This window comes from Hyla sarda, unplaced genomic scaffold (assembly GCF_029499605.1).
Source record: "Hyla sarda isolate aHylSar1 unplaced genomic scaffold, aHylSar1.hap1 scaffold_1970, whole genome shotgun sequence".
NCBI lineage: Eukaryota > Metazoa > Chordata > Amphibia > Anura > Hylidae > Hyla > Hyla sarda.
Window position 1 is genome coordinate 38,089 of NW_026608628.1, and position 19,515 is coordinate 57,603.

Consider the following 19,515-nt stretch of genomic DNA (forward strand, 5'->3'; position numbering starts at 1 on the left):
GGGGGCAGTCAACCACCAGTACACACAGCAGAACCTAAACCCATACCATTATTGCTAAGCAGCAAGACAGGGGCCCATTGCACTCCCACGGGGCCTTTTTAAATGCAATCCATAACCCGGATTTGCCAGGAACCCTTCTTACTCCTCCTACTTGCATGTGACACTGGGCTTAGGATCTGCATAGGAAACACACACACAAGCACACACCTACCTTTGTTGCCTGCAGATGCCTCCTTGGCTGTCCCCAAACGGTATCAAACCAACACCCACGGGAAGCTGTAAGCATAGAGGACATGCCTGCACCCCATTGGACTTACCTGTGTGGGTTAAATCCGGGTTATTTGACAACCTATGGCGGTGATGGTTCTGCTCAGGCAGAGCAGTGCTGATGCTCCTCATAAAGCTGTCGCTGCTGTGAAGGTTCTAGGTGACATCACAAATCCCTATGGTTACATACACAACAAAGCTGGGTTGTTGTTGTTTACACTCTGCAAGGCCTGTGGAAGTGAGTGACATCATAGCACTGTAGTTCTGAGGGTTCTAGATGGATGCAACAATCTCCTGTTGCTTCTATGAAGGCCATAATAGACGACATCACCAAACAGCTCCATAGTCACATACACAGCAAAGGAGAGATGTTGTTTACACCTAGTGATGTCAGTGGTATTGAGTGACATCACAGCACAGTGCTAAGGCTCCTGGGCCTGGACACAGCAGCGGCTGCAATATCTCAACGGAGAATACGTTTATATATATGTGTGTGTGTGCGCGTATATATATATATATATATATATATATATATATATATATATATTTCTCCGCCGAAATCACTTTTAAACCCATTTCCACCTTTTTTTCCCTTCTCTTCCTCTTACTTTTTTTTCACGTTTTTTTACGTTTTTCTCCTTTTCGCCTCTTTTCTGGGCGTATTATTCTTCTTTTTCTTCTTTTTTTTCGTCTAATGCATACCCCATCAGTGCAGCAATGCTTATTCAATACCGCCAGCAGATGGAGACACTGGGGGATAATTTTCTAAGGATTTATACTGATTTTTCCTGTCTGAATTTGTCGCACAGAAAGTTGCAGGCCAAATATGTGTGACATTTCTGCGACTTTAGCTTCTAGAGCATTTTTACAACATTATACATAGGTGCTGAATACATAAAAAGCGACTGTTCAGCGACAGACAAGTCGCATCGGCTGAAAGTAGGCCAGAATGTCAGTCCATGTTGGAGCAGGTTTAGATACAGTCTAAAGTATAGATCTCAAAGTCTGTGCACAGAATTTAGCAAGGGCCTCGCACCTTCTGATGCATCAGGTAGGTGCACAATAGCATAGCCTAACCCTCTGTACTGTCACGATGCCGGCTGGCAGGTAGTGGATCCTCTGTGCCAGAGAGGGATTGGCGTGGACCGTGCTAGAGGATCGGTTCTAAGTCACTACTGGTTTTCACCAGAGCCCGCCGCAAAGCGGGATGGTCTTGCTGCGGCGGTAGTGACCAGGTCGTATCCCCTAGCAACGGCTCAACCTCTCTGGCTGCTGAAGATAGGCGCGGTACAAGGGAGTAGACAGAAGCAAGGTCGGACGTAGCAGAAGGTCGGGGCAGGCAGCAAGGATCGTAGTCAGGGGCAACGGCAGAAGGTCTGGAATCACAGGCAAGGAACACACAAGGAACGCTTTCACTGGCACTAGGGCAACAAGATCCGGCGAGGGAGTGAAGGGGAAGTGAGGTGATATAGGGAAGTGCACAGGTGTAAACACTAATTGGAACCACTGCACCAATCAGCGGTGCAGTGGCCCTTTAAATCGCAAAGACCCGGCGCGCGCGCGCCCTAGGGAGCGGGGCCGCGCGCGCCGGGACAGAACTGACGGGGAGCGAGTAAGGTACGGGAGCCGGGGTGCGCATCGCGAGCGGGCGCTACCCGCATCGCGAATCGCATCCCGGCCGGAGGTAGTAACGCAGCGCCCCGGGTCCGTGGAACCGACCGGGGCGCTGCAGTGAGGGAAGTGTAGCGAGCGCTCCGGGGAGGAGCGGGGACCCGGAGCGCTCGGCGTAACAGTACCCCCCCCCTTGGGTCTCCCCCTCTTCTTGGGGCCTGAGAACCTGAGGATCAGACTTTTGTCCAGGATATTGTCCTCAGGTTCCCAGGACCTCTCTTCTGGACCACAACCCTCCCAATCCACTAAAAAAAAAGTTCTTCCCCTGACCTTTTTAGAGGCCAAAATCTCTTTGACAGAGAAGATGTCCGAGGAGCCGGAAACAGGAGTGGGAGGAACAGATTTAGGAGAAAAACGGTTGAGGATGAGAGGTTTAAGAAGAGAGACGTGAAAGGCATTAGGGATACGAAGAGAAGGAGGAAGAAGAAGTTTGTAAGAGACAGGATTAATTTGACACAAAACTTTAAAAGGACCAAGATAGCGTGGTCCCAACTTATAGCTCGGGACACGGAAACGGACATATTTAGCGGAGAGCCATACCTTGTCTCCAGGGGAAAAAATGGGAGGAGCTCTTCTTTTCTTATCTGCGAATCTCTTCATGCGAGAAGAAGCCTGTAAGAGAGAATTTTGGGTCTCTTTCCATATGGTGGAAAGATCACGAGAAATTTCATCCACAGCGGGCAGACCAGAGGGCAAGGGGGTAGGGAGGGGGGGAAGAGGGTGACGGCCGTACACCACGAAAAACGGAGATTTGGAGGAAGATTCAGAGATTCTGAAATTATACGAGAATTCGGCCCAAGGTAGAAGATCTGCCCAGTCATCCTGGCGGGAGGAAACAAAATGTCGTAAATAGTCACCCAAGATCTGGTTAATTCTCTCTACTTGTCCATTGGATTGAGGATGGTATGCAGAAGAAAAATTTAATTTAATCTTGAGTTGTTTACAGAGAGCCCTCCAGAATTTAGACACAAATTGGACGCCTCTATCCGAGACGATCTGTGTAGGCAACCCGTGAAGACGAAAAATGTGTACAAAAAATTGTTTAGCCAACTGAGGCGCTGAAGGAAGACCAGGAAGAGGGATGAAATGTGCCATTTTGGAGAATCGATCAACGACCACCCAAATAACAGTGTTGCCATGGGATGGGGGTAAGTCAGTAATAAAATCCATACCAATCAGAGACCAAGGTTGTTCGGGGACAGGTAGAGGATGAAGAAAACCAGCGGGCTTCTGGCGAGGAGTCTTATCCCGGGCACAGATAGTGCAGGCTCGCACAAAGTCCACCACATCAGTCTCTAGAGTCGGCCACCAATAGAAGCGAGAGATGAGTTGCACAGATTTCTTGATGCCCGCATGACCTGCGAGATGGGAGGAGTGACCCCATTTGAGGATCCCAAGGCGTTGGCGTGGAGAAACAAAGGTCTTTCCTGGAGGAGTTTGCCTGATGGAGGCTGGAGAAGTGGAAATCAGGCAGTCAGGAGGAATGATGTGTTGAGGAGAGAGTTCAATTTCAGAGGCATCTGAGGAACGAGAGAGAGCATCGGCCCTAATGTTTTTATCAGCAGGCCGAAAGTGAATTTCAAAATTAAATCGGGCAAAGAACAGAGACCACCTGGCCTGACGAGGATTCAGCCGTTGGGCAGACTGGAGGTAGGAGAGGTTCTTGTGATCGGTGTAAATAATAACTGGAAATCTTGATCCCTCCAGCAGATGCCTCCATTCCTCAAGTGCTAATTTAATGGCTAGAAGCTCTCGATCCCCGATGGAGTAGTTCCTCTCCGCCGGAGAGAAGGTCCTGGAAAAAAAACCACAAGTAACAGCATGCCCGGAAGAGTTTTTTTGTAGAAGGACAGCTCCAGCTCCCACTGAGGAGGCATCAACCTCCAATAGGAAGGGTTTAGATGGGTCAGGTCTGGAGAGCACGGGAGCCGAAGAAAAGGCAGACTTGAGTCGTTTAAAGGCGTCTTCCGCTTGAGGAGGCCAAGACTTGGGATCGGCATTTTTTTTTGTTAAAGCCACAATAGGAGCCACAATGGTAGAAAAATGTGGAATAAATTGCCTGTAATAATTGGCGAACCCCAAAAAACGTTGGATGGCACGGAGTCCGGAGGGGCGTGGCCAATCTAAGACGGCAGAGAGTTTATCTGGGTCCATTTGTAGTCCCTGGCCAGAGACCAAGTATCCTAGAAAAGGAAGAGATTGGCATTCAAACAGACATTTCTCTATTTTGGCATAGAGTTGATTATCACGAAGTCTCTGAAGAACCATACGGACATGCTGGCGGTGTTCTTCAAGATTGGCAGAAAAAATCAGGATATCGTCCAGATATACAACAACACAGGAGTATAGTAGATCACGAAAAATTTCATTAACAAAGTCTTGGAAGACGGCAGGGGCGTTGCATAGACCAAAGGGCATGACCAGATACTCAAAGTGTCCATCTCTGGTGTTAAATGCCGTTTTCCATTCATCCCCCTCTCTGATGCGGATGAGATTATAAGCACCTCTTAAGTCCAGTTTGGTAAAAATATGGGCACCTTGGAGACGATCAAAGAGTTCAGAGATGAGGGGTAGGGGGTAGCGGTTCTTAACCGTGATTTTATTAAGACCGCGGTAGTCAATGCAAGGACGTAGAGAGCCATCTTTTTTGGACACAAAGAAAAATCCGGCTCCGGCAGGAGAGGAGGATTTACGGATAAAGCCCTTTTTTAAATTTTCTTGGACGTATTCAGACATGGCAAGAGTCTCTGGGACGGACAGAGGATAGATTCTGCCCCGGGGTGGAGTAGTGCCCGGGAGGAGGTCAATGGGACAATCATAAGGCCTGTGAGGAGGTAGAGTCTCAGCTTGTTTTTTGCAAAAAACGTCCGCAAAGTCCATATAGGCCTTAGGGAGACCGGTTACATGAGGAAGCACAGGGACACGGCAAGGTTTACTGGGAACCGGTTTTAAGCAGTCCTTGGAACAAGAGGGCCCCCAACTCTTGATCTCCCCAGTGGACCAATCCAGGATTGGGGAATGGAGTTGAAGCCAGGGAAGTCCAAGAAGGATTTCAGAAGTGCAATTGGGGAGGACCAACAGTTCAATCCTCTCGTGATGAGATCCGATGCACATTAGAAGGGGCTCCGTGCGGAAACGTATAGTACAGTCCAATCTTTCATTGTTTACACAATTGATGTAGAGGGGTCTGGCGAGACTGGTCACCGGGATGTTGAACCTGTTGACGAGAGAGGCTAAGATGAAATTTCCTGCAGATCCAGAGTCCAGGAAGGCCACAGCAGAGAAGGAGAAGGCAGAGGCAGACATCCGCACAGGCACAGTAAGACGTGGAGAAGCAGAGTAGACATCAAGGACTGTCTCACCTTTGTGCGGAGTCAGCGGACGTCTTTCCAGGCGGGGAGGACGGATAGGACAATCCTTCAGGAAGTGTTCGGTACTAGCACAGTACAGGCAGAGATTCTCCATGCGGCGTCGTGTCCTCTCTTGGGGTGTCAGGCGAGACCGGTCGACCTGCATAGCCTCCACGGCGGGAGGCACAGGAACAGATTGCAGGGGACCAGAGGAGAGAGGAGCCGGGGAGAAGAAACGCCTCGTGCGAACAGAGTCCATATCCTGGCGGAGCTCCTGACGCCGTTCGGAAAAACGCATGTCAATGCGAGTGGCAAGATGGATGAGTTCATGTAGGTTAGCAGGGATTTCTCGTGCGGCCAGAACATCTTTAATGTTGCTGGATAGGCCTTTTTTAAAGGTCGCGCAGAGTGCCTCATTATTCCAGGATAATTCTGAAGCAAGGGTACGGAACTGTACGGCATACTCGCCAACGGAAGAATTACCCTGGACCAGGTTCAAGAGGGCAGTCTCAGCAGAAGAGGCTCGGGCAGGTTCCTCAAAGACACTTCGAATTTCCGAGAAGAAGGAGTGTACAGAGGCAGTGACGGGGTCATTGCGGTCCCAGAGCGGTGTGGCCCAAGCCAGGGCTTTTCCAGACAGCAGGCTGACTACGAAAGCCACCTTAGACCTTTCAGTGGGGAACTGGTCCGACATCATCTCCAAGTGTAATGAACATTGGGAAAGAAAGCCACGGCAAAACTTAGAGTCCCCATCAAATTTATCCGGCAAGGATAGTCGTATTCCAGAAGCGGCCACTCGCTGCGGAGGAGGTACAGGAGCTGGCGGAGGAGATGATTGCTGGAGCTGTGGTAGTAACTGTTGTAGCATAACAGTCAGTTGAGACAGCTGTTGGCCTTGTTGCGCAATCTGTTGTGACTGCTGGGCGACCACCGTGGTGAGGTCAGCGACAACTGGCAGAGGAACTTCAGCGGGATCCATGGCCGGATCTACTGTCACGATGCCGGCTGGCAGGTAGTGGATCCTCTGTGCCAGAGAGGGATTGGCGTGGACCGTGCTAGAGGATCGGTTCTAAGTCACTACTGGTTTTCACCAGAGCCCGCCGCAAAGCGGGATGGTCTTGCTGCGGCGGTAGTGACCAGGTCGTATCCCCTAGCAACGGCTCAACCTCTCTGGCTGCTGAAGATAGGCGCGGTACAAGGGAGTAGACAGAAGCAAGGTCGGACGTAGCAGAAGGTCGGGGCAGGCAGCAAGGATCGTAGTCAGGGGCAACGGCAGAAGGTCTGGAATCACAGGCAAGGAACACACAAGGAACGCTTTCACTGGCACTAGGGCAACAAGATCCGGCGAGGGAGTGAAGGGGAAGTGAGGTGATATAGGGAAGTGCACAGGTGTAAACACTAATTGGAACCACTGCACCAATCAGCGGTGCAGTGGCCCTTTAAATCGCAAAGACCCGGCGCGCGCGCGCCCTAGGGAGCGGGGCCGCGCGCGCCGGGACAGAACTGACGGGGAGCGAGTAAGGTACGGGAGCCGGGGTGCGCATCGCGAGCGGGCGCTACCCGCATCGCGAATCGCATCCCGGCCGGAGGTAGTAACGCAGCGCCCCGGGTCCGTGGAACCGACCGGGGCGCTGCAGTGAGGGAAGTGTAGCGAGCGCTCCGGGGAGGAGCGGGGACCCGGAGCGCTCGGCGTAACATGTACTTTGGTCTATATTGATGCGGGACATAGACAGCCAGCTGATGACCAATCCATTAGTGCAATGGATGGCTGGAAGCATTTGTCTTTGCCTTTGCAATACCACAGAAGCAATGCATGGTCAATGTACAGCAATGACACACCTGTGTGAACAGCCAGGAGACCCCCCCCCATGTTATGTTACATAGTTACATAGTTAGTACGGTCGAAAAAAGACATATGTCCATCAAGTTCAACCAGGGAATTAAGGGGTAGGGGTGTGGCGCGATATTGGGGAAGGGATGAGATTTTATATTTCTTCATAAGCATTAATCTTATTTTGTCAATTAGGAACATTCAGCACCCACCCGCTATCAAGGCAGCTGCCTATCATGTCATGCCCTACCTGCACAGGTGTGCTGGCTACTCAAATGATCCAATTAAGGAGGCCATTTAGTCAGCAGCAGCAGAAGTCCTGTGCCTGGACGCTCCAACAGCGGCCAGACACAAGCAGAAGCAGAAGCAGCAGAAGCAGCAGCAGCACCACCTTTTGTTTTTTGGCTGCAGCAGCAGCAGCAAGGCCCACAGGGCTGGCTAGCTGGCTAGCCAGCAAGCAGGTAGCAATGAAAGTAGGAATCTTTCTTTTTAACCCTGTAAGGGGGTGGTGCACTGTACCCGAAGATACTGCCATATCGGGTCAATGCATAGGGCGACGGAAGCAAGCTTCGAAATCGGCCCCCGTTCTCAAAAATCCATTTAATATATGGTCCCCAGATAGGGGACGTATCAGATATTAAACTGATAAGAACAGATACTACACTTGATCTTAGCCAAAAGGCCGAGAAGCGATAACCGTGAAAGGGGCGGGCCCAACAAGGTCCCCTTCATGGGCACTATCACTGCTTGCTGTCAGGGAGGCTGCCAGACAATTTTCCATGCACACTCTGGGCTGGGGGGCAGTCAACCACCAGTACACACAGCAGAACCTAAACCCATACCATTATTGCTAAGCAGCAAGACAGGGGCCCATTGCACTCCCACGGGGCCTTTTTAAATGCAATCCATAACCCGGATTTGCCAGGAACCCTTCTTACTCCTCCTACTTGCATGTGACACTGGGCTTAGGATCTGCATAGGAAACACACACACAAGCACACACCTACCTTTGTTGCCTGCAGATGCCTCCTTGGCTGTCCCCAAACGGTATCAAACCAACACCCACGGGAAGCTGTAAGCATAGAGGACATGCCTGCACCCCATTGGACTTACCTGTGTGGGTTAAATCCGGGTTATTTGACAACCTATGGCGGTGATGGTTCTGCTCAGGCAGAGCAGTGCTGATGCTCCTCATAAAGCTGTCGCTGCTGTGAAGGTTCTAGGTGACATCACAAATCCCTATGGTTACATACACAACAAAGCTGGGTTGTTGTTGTTTACACTCTGCAAGGCCTGTGGAAGTGAGTGACATCATAGCACTGTAGTTCTGAGGGTTCTAGATGGATGCAACAATCTCCTGTTGCTTCTATGAAGGCCATAATAGACGACATCACCAAACAGCTCCATAGTCACATACACAGCAAAGGAGAGATGTTGTTTACACCTAGTGATGTCAGTGGTATTGAGTGACATCACAGCACAGTGCTAAGGCTCCTGGGCCTGGACACAGCAGCGGCTGCAATATCTCAACGGAGAATACGTTTATATATATGTGTGTGTGTGCGCGTATATATATATATATATATATATATATATATATATATATATATATATTTCTCCGCCGAAATCACTTTTAAACCCATTTCCACCTTTTTTTCCCTTCTCTTCCTCTTACTTTTTTTTCACGTTTTTTTACGTTTTTCTCCTTTTCGCCTCTTTTCTGGGCGTATTATTCTTCTTTTTCTTCTTTTTTTTCGTCTAATGCATACCCCATCAGTGCAGCAATGCTTATTCAATACCGCCAGCAGATGGAGACACTGGGGGATAATTTTCTAAGGATTTATACTGATTTTTCCTGTCTGAATTTGTCGCACAGAAAGTTGCAGGCCAAATATGTGTGACATTTCTGCGACTTTAGCTTCTAGAGCATTTTTACAACATTATACATAGGTGCTGAATACATAAAAAGCGACTGTTCAGCGACAGACAAGTCGCATCGGCTGAAAGTAGGCCAGAATGTCAGTCCATGTTGGAGCAGGTTTAGATACAGTCTAAAGTATAGATCTCAAAGTCTGTGCACAGAATTTAGCAAGGGCCTCGCACCTTCTGATGCATCAGGTAGGTGCACAATAGCATAGCCTAACCCTCTGTACTTTGGTCTATATTGATGCGGGACATAGACAGCCAGCTGATGACCAATCCATTAGTGCAATGGATGGCTGGAAGCATTTGTCTTTGCCTTTGCAATACCACAGAAGCAATGCATGGTCAATGTACAGCAATGACACACCTGTGTGAACAGCCAGGAGACCCCCCCCATGTTATGTTACATAGTTACATAGTTAGTACGGTCGAAAAAAGACATATGTCCATCAAGTTCAACCAGGGAATTAAGGGGTAGGGGTGTGGCGCGATATTGGGGAAGGGATGAGATTTTATATTTCTTCATAAGCATTAATCTTATTTTGTCAATTAGGAACATTCAGCACCCACCCGCTATCAAGGCAGCTGCCTATCATGTCATGCCCTACCTGCACAGGTGTGCTGGCTACTCAAATGATCCAATTAAGGAGGCCATTTAGTCAGCAGCAGCAGAAGTCCTGTGCCTGGACGCTCCAACAGCGGCCAGACACAAGCAGAAGCAGAAGCAGCAGAAGCAGCAGCAGCACCACCTTTTGTTTTTTGGCTGCAGCAGCAGCAGCAAGGCCCACAGGGCTGGCTAGCTGGCTAGCCAGCAAGCAGGTAGCAATGAAAGTAGGAATCTTTCTTTTTAACCCTGTAAGGGGGTGGTGCACTGTACCCGAAGATACTGCCATATCGGGTCAATGCATAGGGCGACGGAAGCAAGCTTCGAAATCGGCCCCCGTTCTCAAAAATCCATTTAATATATGGTCCCCAGATAGGGGACGTATCAGATATTAAACTGATAAGAACAGATACTACACTTGATCTTAGCCAAAAGGCCGAGAAGCGATAACCGTGAAAGGGGCGGGCCCAACAAGGTCCCCTTCATGGGCACTATCACTGCTTGCTGTCAGGGAGGCTGCCAGACAATTTTCCATGCACACTCTGGGCTGGGGGGCAGTCAACCACCAGTACACACAGCAGAACCTAAACCCATACCATTATTGCTAAGCAGCAAGACAGGGGCCCATTGCACTCCCACGGGGCCTTTTTAAATGCAATCCATAACCCGGATTTGCCAGGAACCCTTCTTACTCCTCCTACTTGCATGTGACACTGGGCTTAGGATCTGCATAGGAAACACACACACAAGCACACACCTACCTTTGTTGCCTGCAGATGCCTCCTTGGCTGTCCCCAAACGGTATCAAACCAACACCCACGGGAAGCTGTAAGCATAGAGGACATGCCTGCACCCCATTGGACTTACCTGTGTGGGTTAAATCCGGGTTATTTGACAACCTATGGCGGTGATGGTTCTGCTCAGGCAGAGCAGTGCTGATGCTCCTCATAAAGCTGTCGCTGCTGTGAAGGTTCTAGGTGACATCACAAATCCCTATGGTTACATACACAACAAAGCTGGGTTGTTGTTGTTTACACTCTGCAAGGCCTGTGGAAGTGAGTGACATCATAGCACTGTAGTTCTGAGGGTTCTAGATGGATGCAACAATCTCCTGTTGCTTCTATGAAGGCCATAATAGACGACATCACCAAACAGCTCCATAGTCACATACACAGCAAAGGAGAGATGTTGTTTACACCTAGTGATGTCAGTGGTATTGAGTGACATCACAGCACAGTGCTAAGGCTCCTGGGCCTGGACACAGCAGCGGCTGCAATATCTCAACGGAGAATACGTTTATATATATGTGTGTGTGTGCGCGTATATATATATATATATATATATATATATATATATATATATATATTTCTCCGCCGAAATCACTTTTAAACCCATTTCCACCTTTTTTTCCCTTCTCTTCCTCTTACTTTTTTTTCACGTTTTTTTACGTTTTTCTCCTTTTCGCCTCTTTTCTGGGCGTATTATTCTTCTTTTTCTTCTTTTTTTTCGTCTAATGCATACCCCATCAGTGCAGCAATGCTTATTCAATACCGCCAGCAGATGGAGACACTGGGGGATAATTTTCTAAGGATTTATACTGATTTTTCCTGTCTGAATTTGTCGCACAGAAAGTTGCAGGCCAAATATGTGTGACATTTCTGCGACTTTAGCTTCTAGAGCATTTTTACAACATTATACATAGGTGCTGAATACATAAAAAGCGACTGTTCAGCGACAGACAAGTCGCATCGGCTGAAAGTAGGCCAGAATGTCAGTCCATGTTGGAGCAGGTTTAGATACAGTCTAAAGTATAGATCTCAAAGTCTGTGCACAGAATTTAGCAAGGGCCTCGCACCTTCTGATGCATCAGGTAGGTGCACAATAGCATAGCCTAACCCTCTGTACTTTGGTCTATATTGATGCGGGACATAGACAGCCAGCTGATGACCAATCCATTAGTGCAATGGATGGCTGGAAGCATTTGTCTTTGCCTTTGCAATACCACAGAAGCAATGCATGGTCAATGTACAGCAATGACACACCTGTGTGAACAGCCAGGAGACCCCCCCCATGTTATGTTACATAGTTACATAGTTAGTACGGTCGAAAAAAGACATATGTCCATCAAGTTCAACCAGGGAATTAAGGGGTAGGGGTGTGGCGCGATATTGGGGAAGGGATGAGATTTTATATTTCTTCATAAGCATTAATCTTATTTTGTCAATTAGGAACATTCAGCACCCACCCGCTATCAAGGCAGCTGCCTATCATGTCATGCCCTACCTGCACAGGTGTGCTGGCTACTCAAATGATCCAATTAAGGAGGCCATTTAGTCAGCAGCAGCAGAAGTCCTGTGCCTGGACGCTCCAACAGCGGCCAGACACAAGCAGAAGCAGAAGCAGCAGAAGCAGCAGCAGCACCACCTTTTGTTTTTTGGCTGCAGCAGCAGCAGCAAGGCCCACAGGGCTGGCTAGCTGGCTAGCCAGCAAGCAGGTAGCAATGAAAGTAGGAATCTTTCTTTTTAACCCTGTAAGGGGGTGGTGCACTGTACCCGAAGATACTGCCATATCGGGTCAATGCATAGGGCGACGGAAGCAAGCTTCGAAATCGGCCCCCGTTCTCAAAAATCCATTTAATATATGGTCCCCAGATAGGGGACGTATCAGATATTAAACTGATAAGAACAGATACTACACTTGATCTTAGCCAAAAGGCCGAGAAGCGATAACCGTGAAAGGGGCGGGCCCAACAAGGTCCCCTTCATGGGCACTATCACTGCTTGCTGTCAGGGAGGCTGCCAGACAATTTTCCATGCACACTCTGGGCTGGGGGGCAGTCAACCACCAGTACACACAGCAGAACCTAAACCCATACCATTATTGCTAAGCAGCAAGACAGGGGCCCATTGCACTCCCACGGGGCCTTTTTAAATGCAATCCATAACCCGGATTTGCCAGGAACCCTTCTTACTCCTCCTACTTGCATGTGACACTGGGCTTAGGATCTGCATAGGAAACACACACACAAGCACACACCTACCTTTGTTGCCTGCAGATGCCTCCTTGGCTGTCCCCAAACGGTATCAAACCAACACCCACGGGAAGCTGTAAGCATAGAGGACATGCCTGCACCCCATTGGACTTACCTGTGTGGGTTAAATCCGGGTTATTTGACAACCTATGGCGGTGATGGTTCTGCTCAGGCAGAGCAGTGCTGATGCTCCTCATAAAGCTGTCGCTGCTGTGAAGGTTCTAGGTGACATCACAAATCCCTATGGTTACATACACAACAAAGCTGGGTTGTTGTTGTTTACACTCTGCAAGGCCTGTGGAAGTGAGTGACATCATAGCACTGTAGTTCTGAGGGTTCTAGATGGATGCAACAATCTCCTGTTGCTTCTATGAAGGCCATAATAGACGACATCACCAAACAGCTCCATAGTCACATACACAGCAAAGGAGAGATGTTGTTTACACCTAGTGATGTCAGTGGTATTGAGTGACATCACAGCACAGTGCTAAGGCTCCTGGGCCTGGACACAGCAGCGGCTGCAATATCTCAACGGAGAATACGTTTATATATATGTGTGTGTGTGCGCGTATATATATATATATATATATATATATATATATATATTTCTCCGCCGAAATCACTTTTAAACCCATTTCCACCTTTTTTTCCCTTCTCTTCCTCTTACTTTTTTTTCACGTTTTTTTACGTTTTTCTCCTTTTCGCCTCTTTTCTGGGCGTATTATTCTTCTTTTTCTTCTTTTTTTTCGTCTAATGCATACCCCATCAGTGCAGCAATGCTTATTCAATACCGCCAGCAGATGGAGACACTGGGGGATAATTTTCTAAGGATTTATACTGATTTTTCCTGTCTGAATTTGTCGCACAGAAAGTTGCAGGCCAAATATGTGTGACATTTCTGCGACTTTAGCTTCTAGAGCATTTTTACAACATTATACATAGGTGCTGAATACATAAAAAGCGACTGTTCAGCGACAGACAAGTCGCATCGGCTGAAAGTAGGCCAGAATGTCAGTCCATGTTGGAGCAGGTTTAGATACAGTCTAAAGTATAGATCTCAAAGTCTGTGCACAGAATTTAGCAAGGGCCTCGCACCTTCTGATGCATCAGGTAGGTGCACAATAGCATAGCCTAACCCTCTGTACTTTGGTCTATATTGATGCGGGACATAGACAGCCAGCTGATGACCAATCCATTAGTGCAATGGATGGCTGGAAGCATTTGTCTTTGCCTTTGCAATACCACAGAAGCAATGCATGGTCAATGTACAGCAATGACACACCTGTGTGAACAGCCAGGAGACCCCCCCCATGTTATGTTACATAGTTACATAGTTAGTACGGTCGAAAAAAGACATATGTCCATCAAGTTCAACCAGGGAATTAAGGGGTAGGGGTGTGGCGCGATATTGGGGAAGGGATGAGATTTTATATTTCTTCATAAGCATTAATCTTATTTTGTCAATTAGGAACATTCAGCACCCACCCGCTATCAAGGCAGCTGCCTATCATGTCATGCCCTACCTGCACAGGTGTGCTGGCTACTCAAATGATCCAATTAAGGAGGCCATTTAGTCAGCAGCAGCAGAAGTCCTGTGCCTGGACGCTCCAACAGCGGCCAGACACAAGCAGAAGCAGAAGCAGCAGAAGCAGCAGCAGCACCACCTTTTGTTTTTTGGCTGCAGCAGCAGCAGCAAGGCCCACAGGGCTGGCTAGCTGGCTAGCCAGCAAGCAGGTAGCAATGAAAGTAGGAATCTTTCTTTTTAACCCTGTAAGGGGGTGGTGCACTGTACCCGAAGATACTGCCATATCGGGTCAATGCATAGGGCGACGGAAGCAAGCTTCGAAATCGGCCCCCGTTCTCAAAAATCCATTTAATATATGGTCCCCAGATAGGGGACGTATCAGATATTAAACTGATAAGAACAGATACTACACTTGATCTTAGCCAAAAGGCCGAGAAGCGATAACCGTGAAAGGGGCGGGCCCAACAAGGTCCCCTTCATGGGCACTATCACTGCTTGCTGTCAGGGAGGCTGCCAGACAATTTTCCATGCACACTCTGGGCTGGGGGGCAGTCAACCACCAGTACACACAGCAGAACCTAAACCCATACCATTATTGCTAAGCAGCAAGACAGGGGCCCATTGCACTCCCACGGGGCCTTTTTAAATGCAATCCATAACCCGGATTTGCCAGGAACCCTTCTTACTCCTCCTACTTGCATGTGACACTGGGCTTAGGATCTGCATAGGAAACACACACACAAGCACACACCTACCTTTGTTGCCTGCAGATGCCTCCTTGGCTGTCCCCAAACGGTATCAAACCAACACCCACGGGAAGCTGTAAGCATAGAGGACATGCCTGCACCCCATTGGACTTACCTGTGTGGGTTAAATCCGGGTTATTTGACAACCTATGGCGGTGATGGTTCTGCTCAGGCAGAGCAGTGCTGATGCTCCTCATAAAGCTGTCGCTGCTGTGAAGGTTCTAGGTGACATCACAAATCCCTATGGTTACATACACAACAAAGCTGGGTTGTTGTTGTTTACACTCTGCAAGGCCTGTGGAAGTGAGTGACATCATAGCACTGTAGTTCTGAGGGTTCTAGATGGATGCAACAATCTCCTGTTGCTTCTATGAAGGCCATAATAGACGACATCACCAAACAGCTCCATAGTCACATACACAGCAAAGGAGAGATGTTGTTTACACCTAGTGATGTCAGTGGTATTGAGTGACATCACAGCACAGTGCTAAGGCTCCTGGGCCTGGACACAGCAGCGGCTGCAATATCTCAACGGAGAATACGTTTATATATATGTGTGTGTGTGCGCGTATATATATATATATATATATATATATATATATATATATATATATTTCTCCGCCGAAATCACTTTTAAACCCATTTCCACCTTTTTTTCCCTTCTCTTCCTCTTACTTTTTTTTCACGTTTTTTTACGTTTTTCTCCTTTTCGCCTCTTTTCTGGGCGTATTATTCTTCTTTTTCTTCTTTTTTTTCGTCTAATGCATACCCCATCAGTGCAGCAATGCTTATTCAATACCGCCAGCAGATGGAGACACTGGGGGATAATTTTCTAAGGATTTATACTGATTTTTCCTGTCTGAATTTGTCGCACAGAAAGTTGCAGGCCAAATATGTGTGACATTTCTGCGACTTTAGCTTCTAGAGCATTTTTACAACATTATACATAGGTGCTGAATACATAAAAAGCGACTGTTCAGCGACAGACAAGTCGCATCGGCTGAAAGTAGGCCAGAATGTCAGTCCATGTTGGAGCAGGTTTAGATACAGTCTAAAGTATAGATCTCAAAGTCTGTGCACAGAATTTAGCAAGGGCCTCGCACCTTCTGATGCATCAGGTAGGTGCACAATAGCATAGCCTAACCCTCTGTACTTTGGTCTATATTGATGCGGGACATAGACAGCCAGCTGATGACCAATCCATTAGTGCAATGGATGGCTGGAAGCATTTGTCTTTGCCTTTGCAATACCACAGAAGCAATGCATGGTCAATGTACAGCAATGACACACCTGTGTGAACAGCCAGGAGACCCCCCCCATGTTATGTTACATAGTTACATAGTTAGTACGGTCGAAAAAAGACATATGTCCATCAAGTTCAACCAGGGAATTAAGGGGTAGGGGTGTGGCGCGATATTGGGGAAGGGATGAGATTTTATATTTCTTCATAAGCATTAATCTTATTTTGTCAATTAGGAACATTCAGCACCCACCCGCTATCAAGGCAGCTGCCTATCATGTCATGCCCTACCTGCACAGGTGTGCTGGCTACTCAAATGATCCAATTAAGGAGGCCATTTAGTCAGCAGCAGCAGAAGTCCTGTGCCTGGACGCTCCAACAGCGGCCAGACACAAGCAGAAGCAGAAGCAGCAGAAGCAGCAGCAGCACCACCTTTTGTTTTTTGGCTGCAGCAGCAGCAGCAAGGCCCACAGGGCTGGCTAGCTGGCTAGCCAGCAAGCAGGTAGCAATGAAAGTAGGAATCTTTCTTTTTAACCCTGTAAGGGGGTGGTGCACTGTACCCGAAGATACTGCCATATCGGGTCAATGCATAGGGCGACGGAAGCAAGCTTCGAAATCGGCCCCCGTTCTCAAAAATCCATTTAATATATGGTCCCCAGATAGGGGACGTATCAGATATTAAACTGATAAGAACAGATACTACACTTGATCTTAGCCAAAAGGCCGAGAAGCGATAACCGTGAAAGGGGCGGGCCCAACAAGGTCCCCTTCATGGGCACTATCACTGCTTGCTGTCAGGGAGGCTGCCAGACAATTTTCCATGCACACTCTGGGCTGGGGGGCAGTCAACCACCAGTACACACAGCAGAACCTAAACCCATACCATTATTGCTAAGCAGCAAGACAGGGGCCCATTGCACTCCCACGGGGCCTTTTTAAATGCAATCCATAACCCGGATTTGCCAGGAACCCTTCTTACTCCTCCTACTTGCATGTGACACTGGGCTTAGGATCTGCATAGGAAACACACACACAAGCACACACCTACCTTTGTTGCCTGCAGATGCCTCCTTGGCTGTCCCCAAACGGTATCAAACCAACACCCACGGGAAGCTGTAAGCATAGAGGACATGCCTGCACCCCATTGGACTTACCTGTGTGGGTTAAATCCGGGTTATTTGACAACCTATGGCGGTGATGGTTCTGCTCAGGCAGAGCAGTGCTGATGCTCCTCATAAAGCTGTCGCTGCTGTGAAGGTTCTAGGTGACATCACAAATCCCTATGGTTACATACACAACAAAGCTGGGTTGTTGTTGTTTACACTCTGCAAGGCCTGTGGAAGTGAGTGACATCATAGCACTGTAGTTCTGAGGGTTCTAGATGGATGCAACAATCTCCTGTTGCTTCTATGAAGGCCATAATAGACGACATCACCAAACAGCTCCATAGTCACATACACAGCAAAGGAGAGATGTTGTTTACACCTAGTGATGTCAGTGGTATTGAGTGACATCACAGCACAGTGCTAAGGCTCCTGGGCCTGGACACAGCAGCGGCTGCAATATCTCAACGGAGAATACGTTTATATATATGTGTGTGTGTGCGCGTATATATATATATATATATATATATATATATATATATATATATATTTCTCCGCCGAAATCACTTTTAAACCCATTTCCACCTTTTTTTCCCTTCTCTTCCTCTTACTTTTTTTTCACGTTTTTTTACGTTTTTCTCCTTTTCGCCTCTTTTCTGGGCGTATTATTCTTCTTTTTCTTCTTTTTTTTCGTCTAATGCATACCCCATCAGTGCAGCAATGCTTATTCAATACCGCCAGCAGATGGAGACACTGGGGGATAATTTTCTAAGGATTTATACTGATTTTTCCTGTCTGAATTTGTCGCACAGAAAGTTGCAGGCCAAATATGTGTGACATTTCTGCGACTTTAGCTTCTAGAGCATTTTTACAACATTATACATAGGTGCTGAATACATAAAAAGCGACTGTTCAGCGACAGACAAGTCGCATCGGCTGAAAGTAGGCCAGAATGTCAGTCCATGTTGGAGCAGGTTTAGATACAGTCTAAAGTATAGATCTCAAAGTCTGTGCACAGAATTTAGCAAGGGCCTCGCACCTTCTGATGCATCAGGTAGGTGCACAATAGCATAGCCTAACCCTCTGTACTTTGGTCTATATTGATGCGGGACATAGACAGCCAGCTGATGACCAATCCATTAGTGCAATGGATGGCTGGAAGCATTTGTCTTTGCCTTTGCAATACCACAGAAGCAATGCATGGTCAATGTACAGCAATGACACACCTGTGTGAACAGCCAGGAGACCCCCCCCATGTTATGTTACATAGTTACATAGTTAGTACGGTCGAAAAAAGACATATGTCCATCAAGTTCAACCAGGGAATTAAGGGGTAGGGGTGTGGCGCGATATTGGGGAAGGGATGAGATTTTATATTTCTTCATAAGCATTAATCTTATTTTGTCAATTAGGAACATTCAGCACCCACCCGCTATCAAGGCAGCTGCCTATCATGTCATGCCCTACCTGCACAGGTGTGCTGGCTACTCAAATGATCCAATTAAGGAGGCCATTTAGTCAGCAGCAGCAGAAGTCCTGTGCCTGGACGCTCCAACAGCGGCCAGACACAAGCAGAAGCAGAAGCAGCAGAAGCAGCAGCAGCACCACCTTTTGTTTTTTGGCTGCAGCAGCAGCAGCAAGGCCCACAGGGCTGGCTAGCTGGCTAGCCAGCAAGCACAGCAAGCAGGTAGCAATGAAAGTAGGAATCTTTCTTTTTAACCCTGTAAGGGGGTGGTGCACTGTACCCGAAGATACTGCCATATCGGGTCAATGCATAGGGCGACGGAAGCAAGCTTCGAAATCGGCCCCCGTTCTCAAAAATCCATTTAATATATGGTCCCCAGATAGGGGACGTATCAGATATTAAACTGATAAGAACAGATACTACACTTGATCTTAGCCAAAAGGCCGAGAAGCGATAACCGTGAAAGGGGCGGGCCCAACAAGGTCCCCTTCATGGGCACTATCACTGCTTGCTGTCAGGGAGGCTGCCAGACAATTTTCCATGCACACTCTGGGCTGGGGGGCAGTCAACCACCAGTACACACAGCAGAACCTAAACCCATACCATTATTGCTAAGCAGCAAGACAGGGGCCCATTGCACTCCCACGGGGCCTTTTTAAATGCAATCCATAACCCGGATTTGCCAGGAACCCTTCTTACTCCTCCTACTTGCATGTGACACTGGGCTTAGGATCTGCATAGGAAACACACACACAAGCA

General features: G+C 48.0%; 6 non-coding genes across 6 annotated transcripts; all 6 read right to left on the reverse strand.

The window, feature by feature from the left end:
* Positions 1-7,622: 7,622 nt before the first annotated feature.
* LOC130317057 (U2 spliceosomal RNA) lies at positions 7,623-7,813 on the reverse strand. Its single transcript, XR_008864245.1, has one exon. It is a non-coding gene; the product is annotated as a U2 spliceosomal RNA (small nuclear RNA).
* A 2,090-nt stretch (positions 7,814-9,903) lies between these two features.
* LOC130317058 (U2 spliceosomal RNA) lies at positions 9,904-10,094 on the reverse strand. Its single transcript, XR_008864246.1, has one exon. It is a non-coding gene; the product is annotated as a U2 spliceosomal RNA (small nuclear RNA).
* A 2,088-nt stretch (positions 10,095-12,182) lies between these two features.
* LOC130317060 (U2 spliceosomal RNA) lies at positions 12,183-12,373 on the reverse strand. The gene has a single exon (XR_008864248.1). It is a non-coding gene; the product is annotated as a U2 spliceosomal RNA (small nuclear RNA).
* A 2,080-nt stretch (positions 12,374-14,453) lies between these two features.
* Positions 14,454-14,644, reverse strand: LOC130317061 (U2 spliceosomal RNA). The gene has a single exon (XR_008864249.1). It is a non-coding gene; the product is annotated as a U2 spliceosomal RNA (small nuclear RNA).
* A 2,088-nt stretch (positions 14,645-16,732) lies between these two features.
* Positions 16,733-16,923, reverse strand: LOC130317062 (U2 spliceosomal RNA). The gene has a single exon (XR_008864250.1). It is a non-coding gene; the product is annotated as a U2 spliceosomal RNA (small nuclear RNA).
* A 2,097-nt stretch (positions 16,924-19,020) lies between these two features.
* LOC130317063 (U2 spliceosomal RNA) lies at positions 19,021-19,211 on the reverse strand. Its single transcript, XR_008864251.1, has one exon. It is a non-coding gene; the product is annotated as a U2 spliceosomal RNA (small nuclear RNA).
* Between the last annotated feature and the right edge of the window lie 304 nt (positions 19,212-19,515).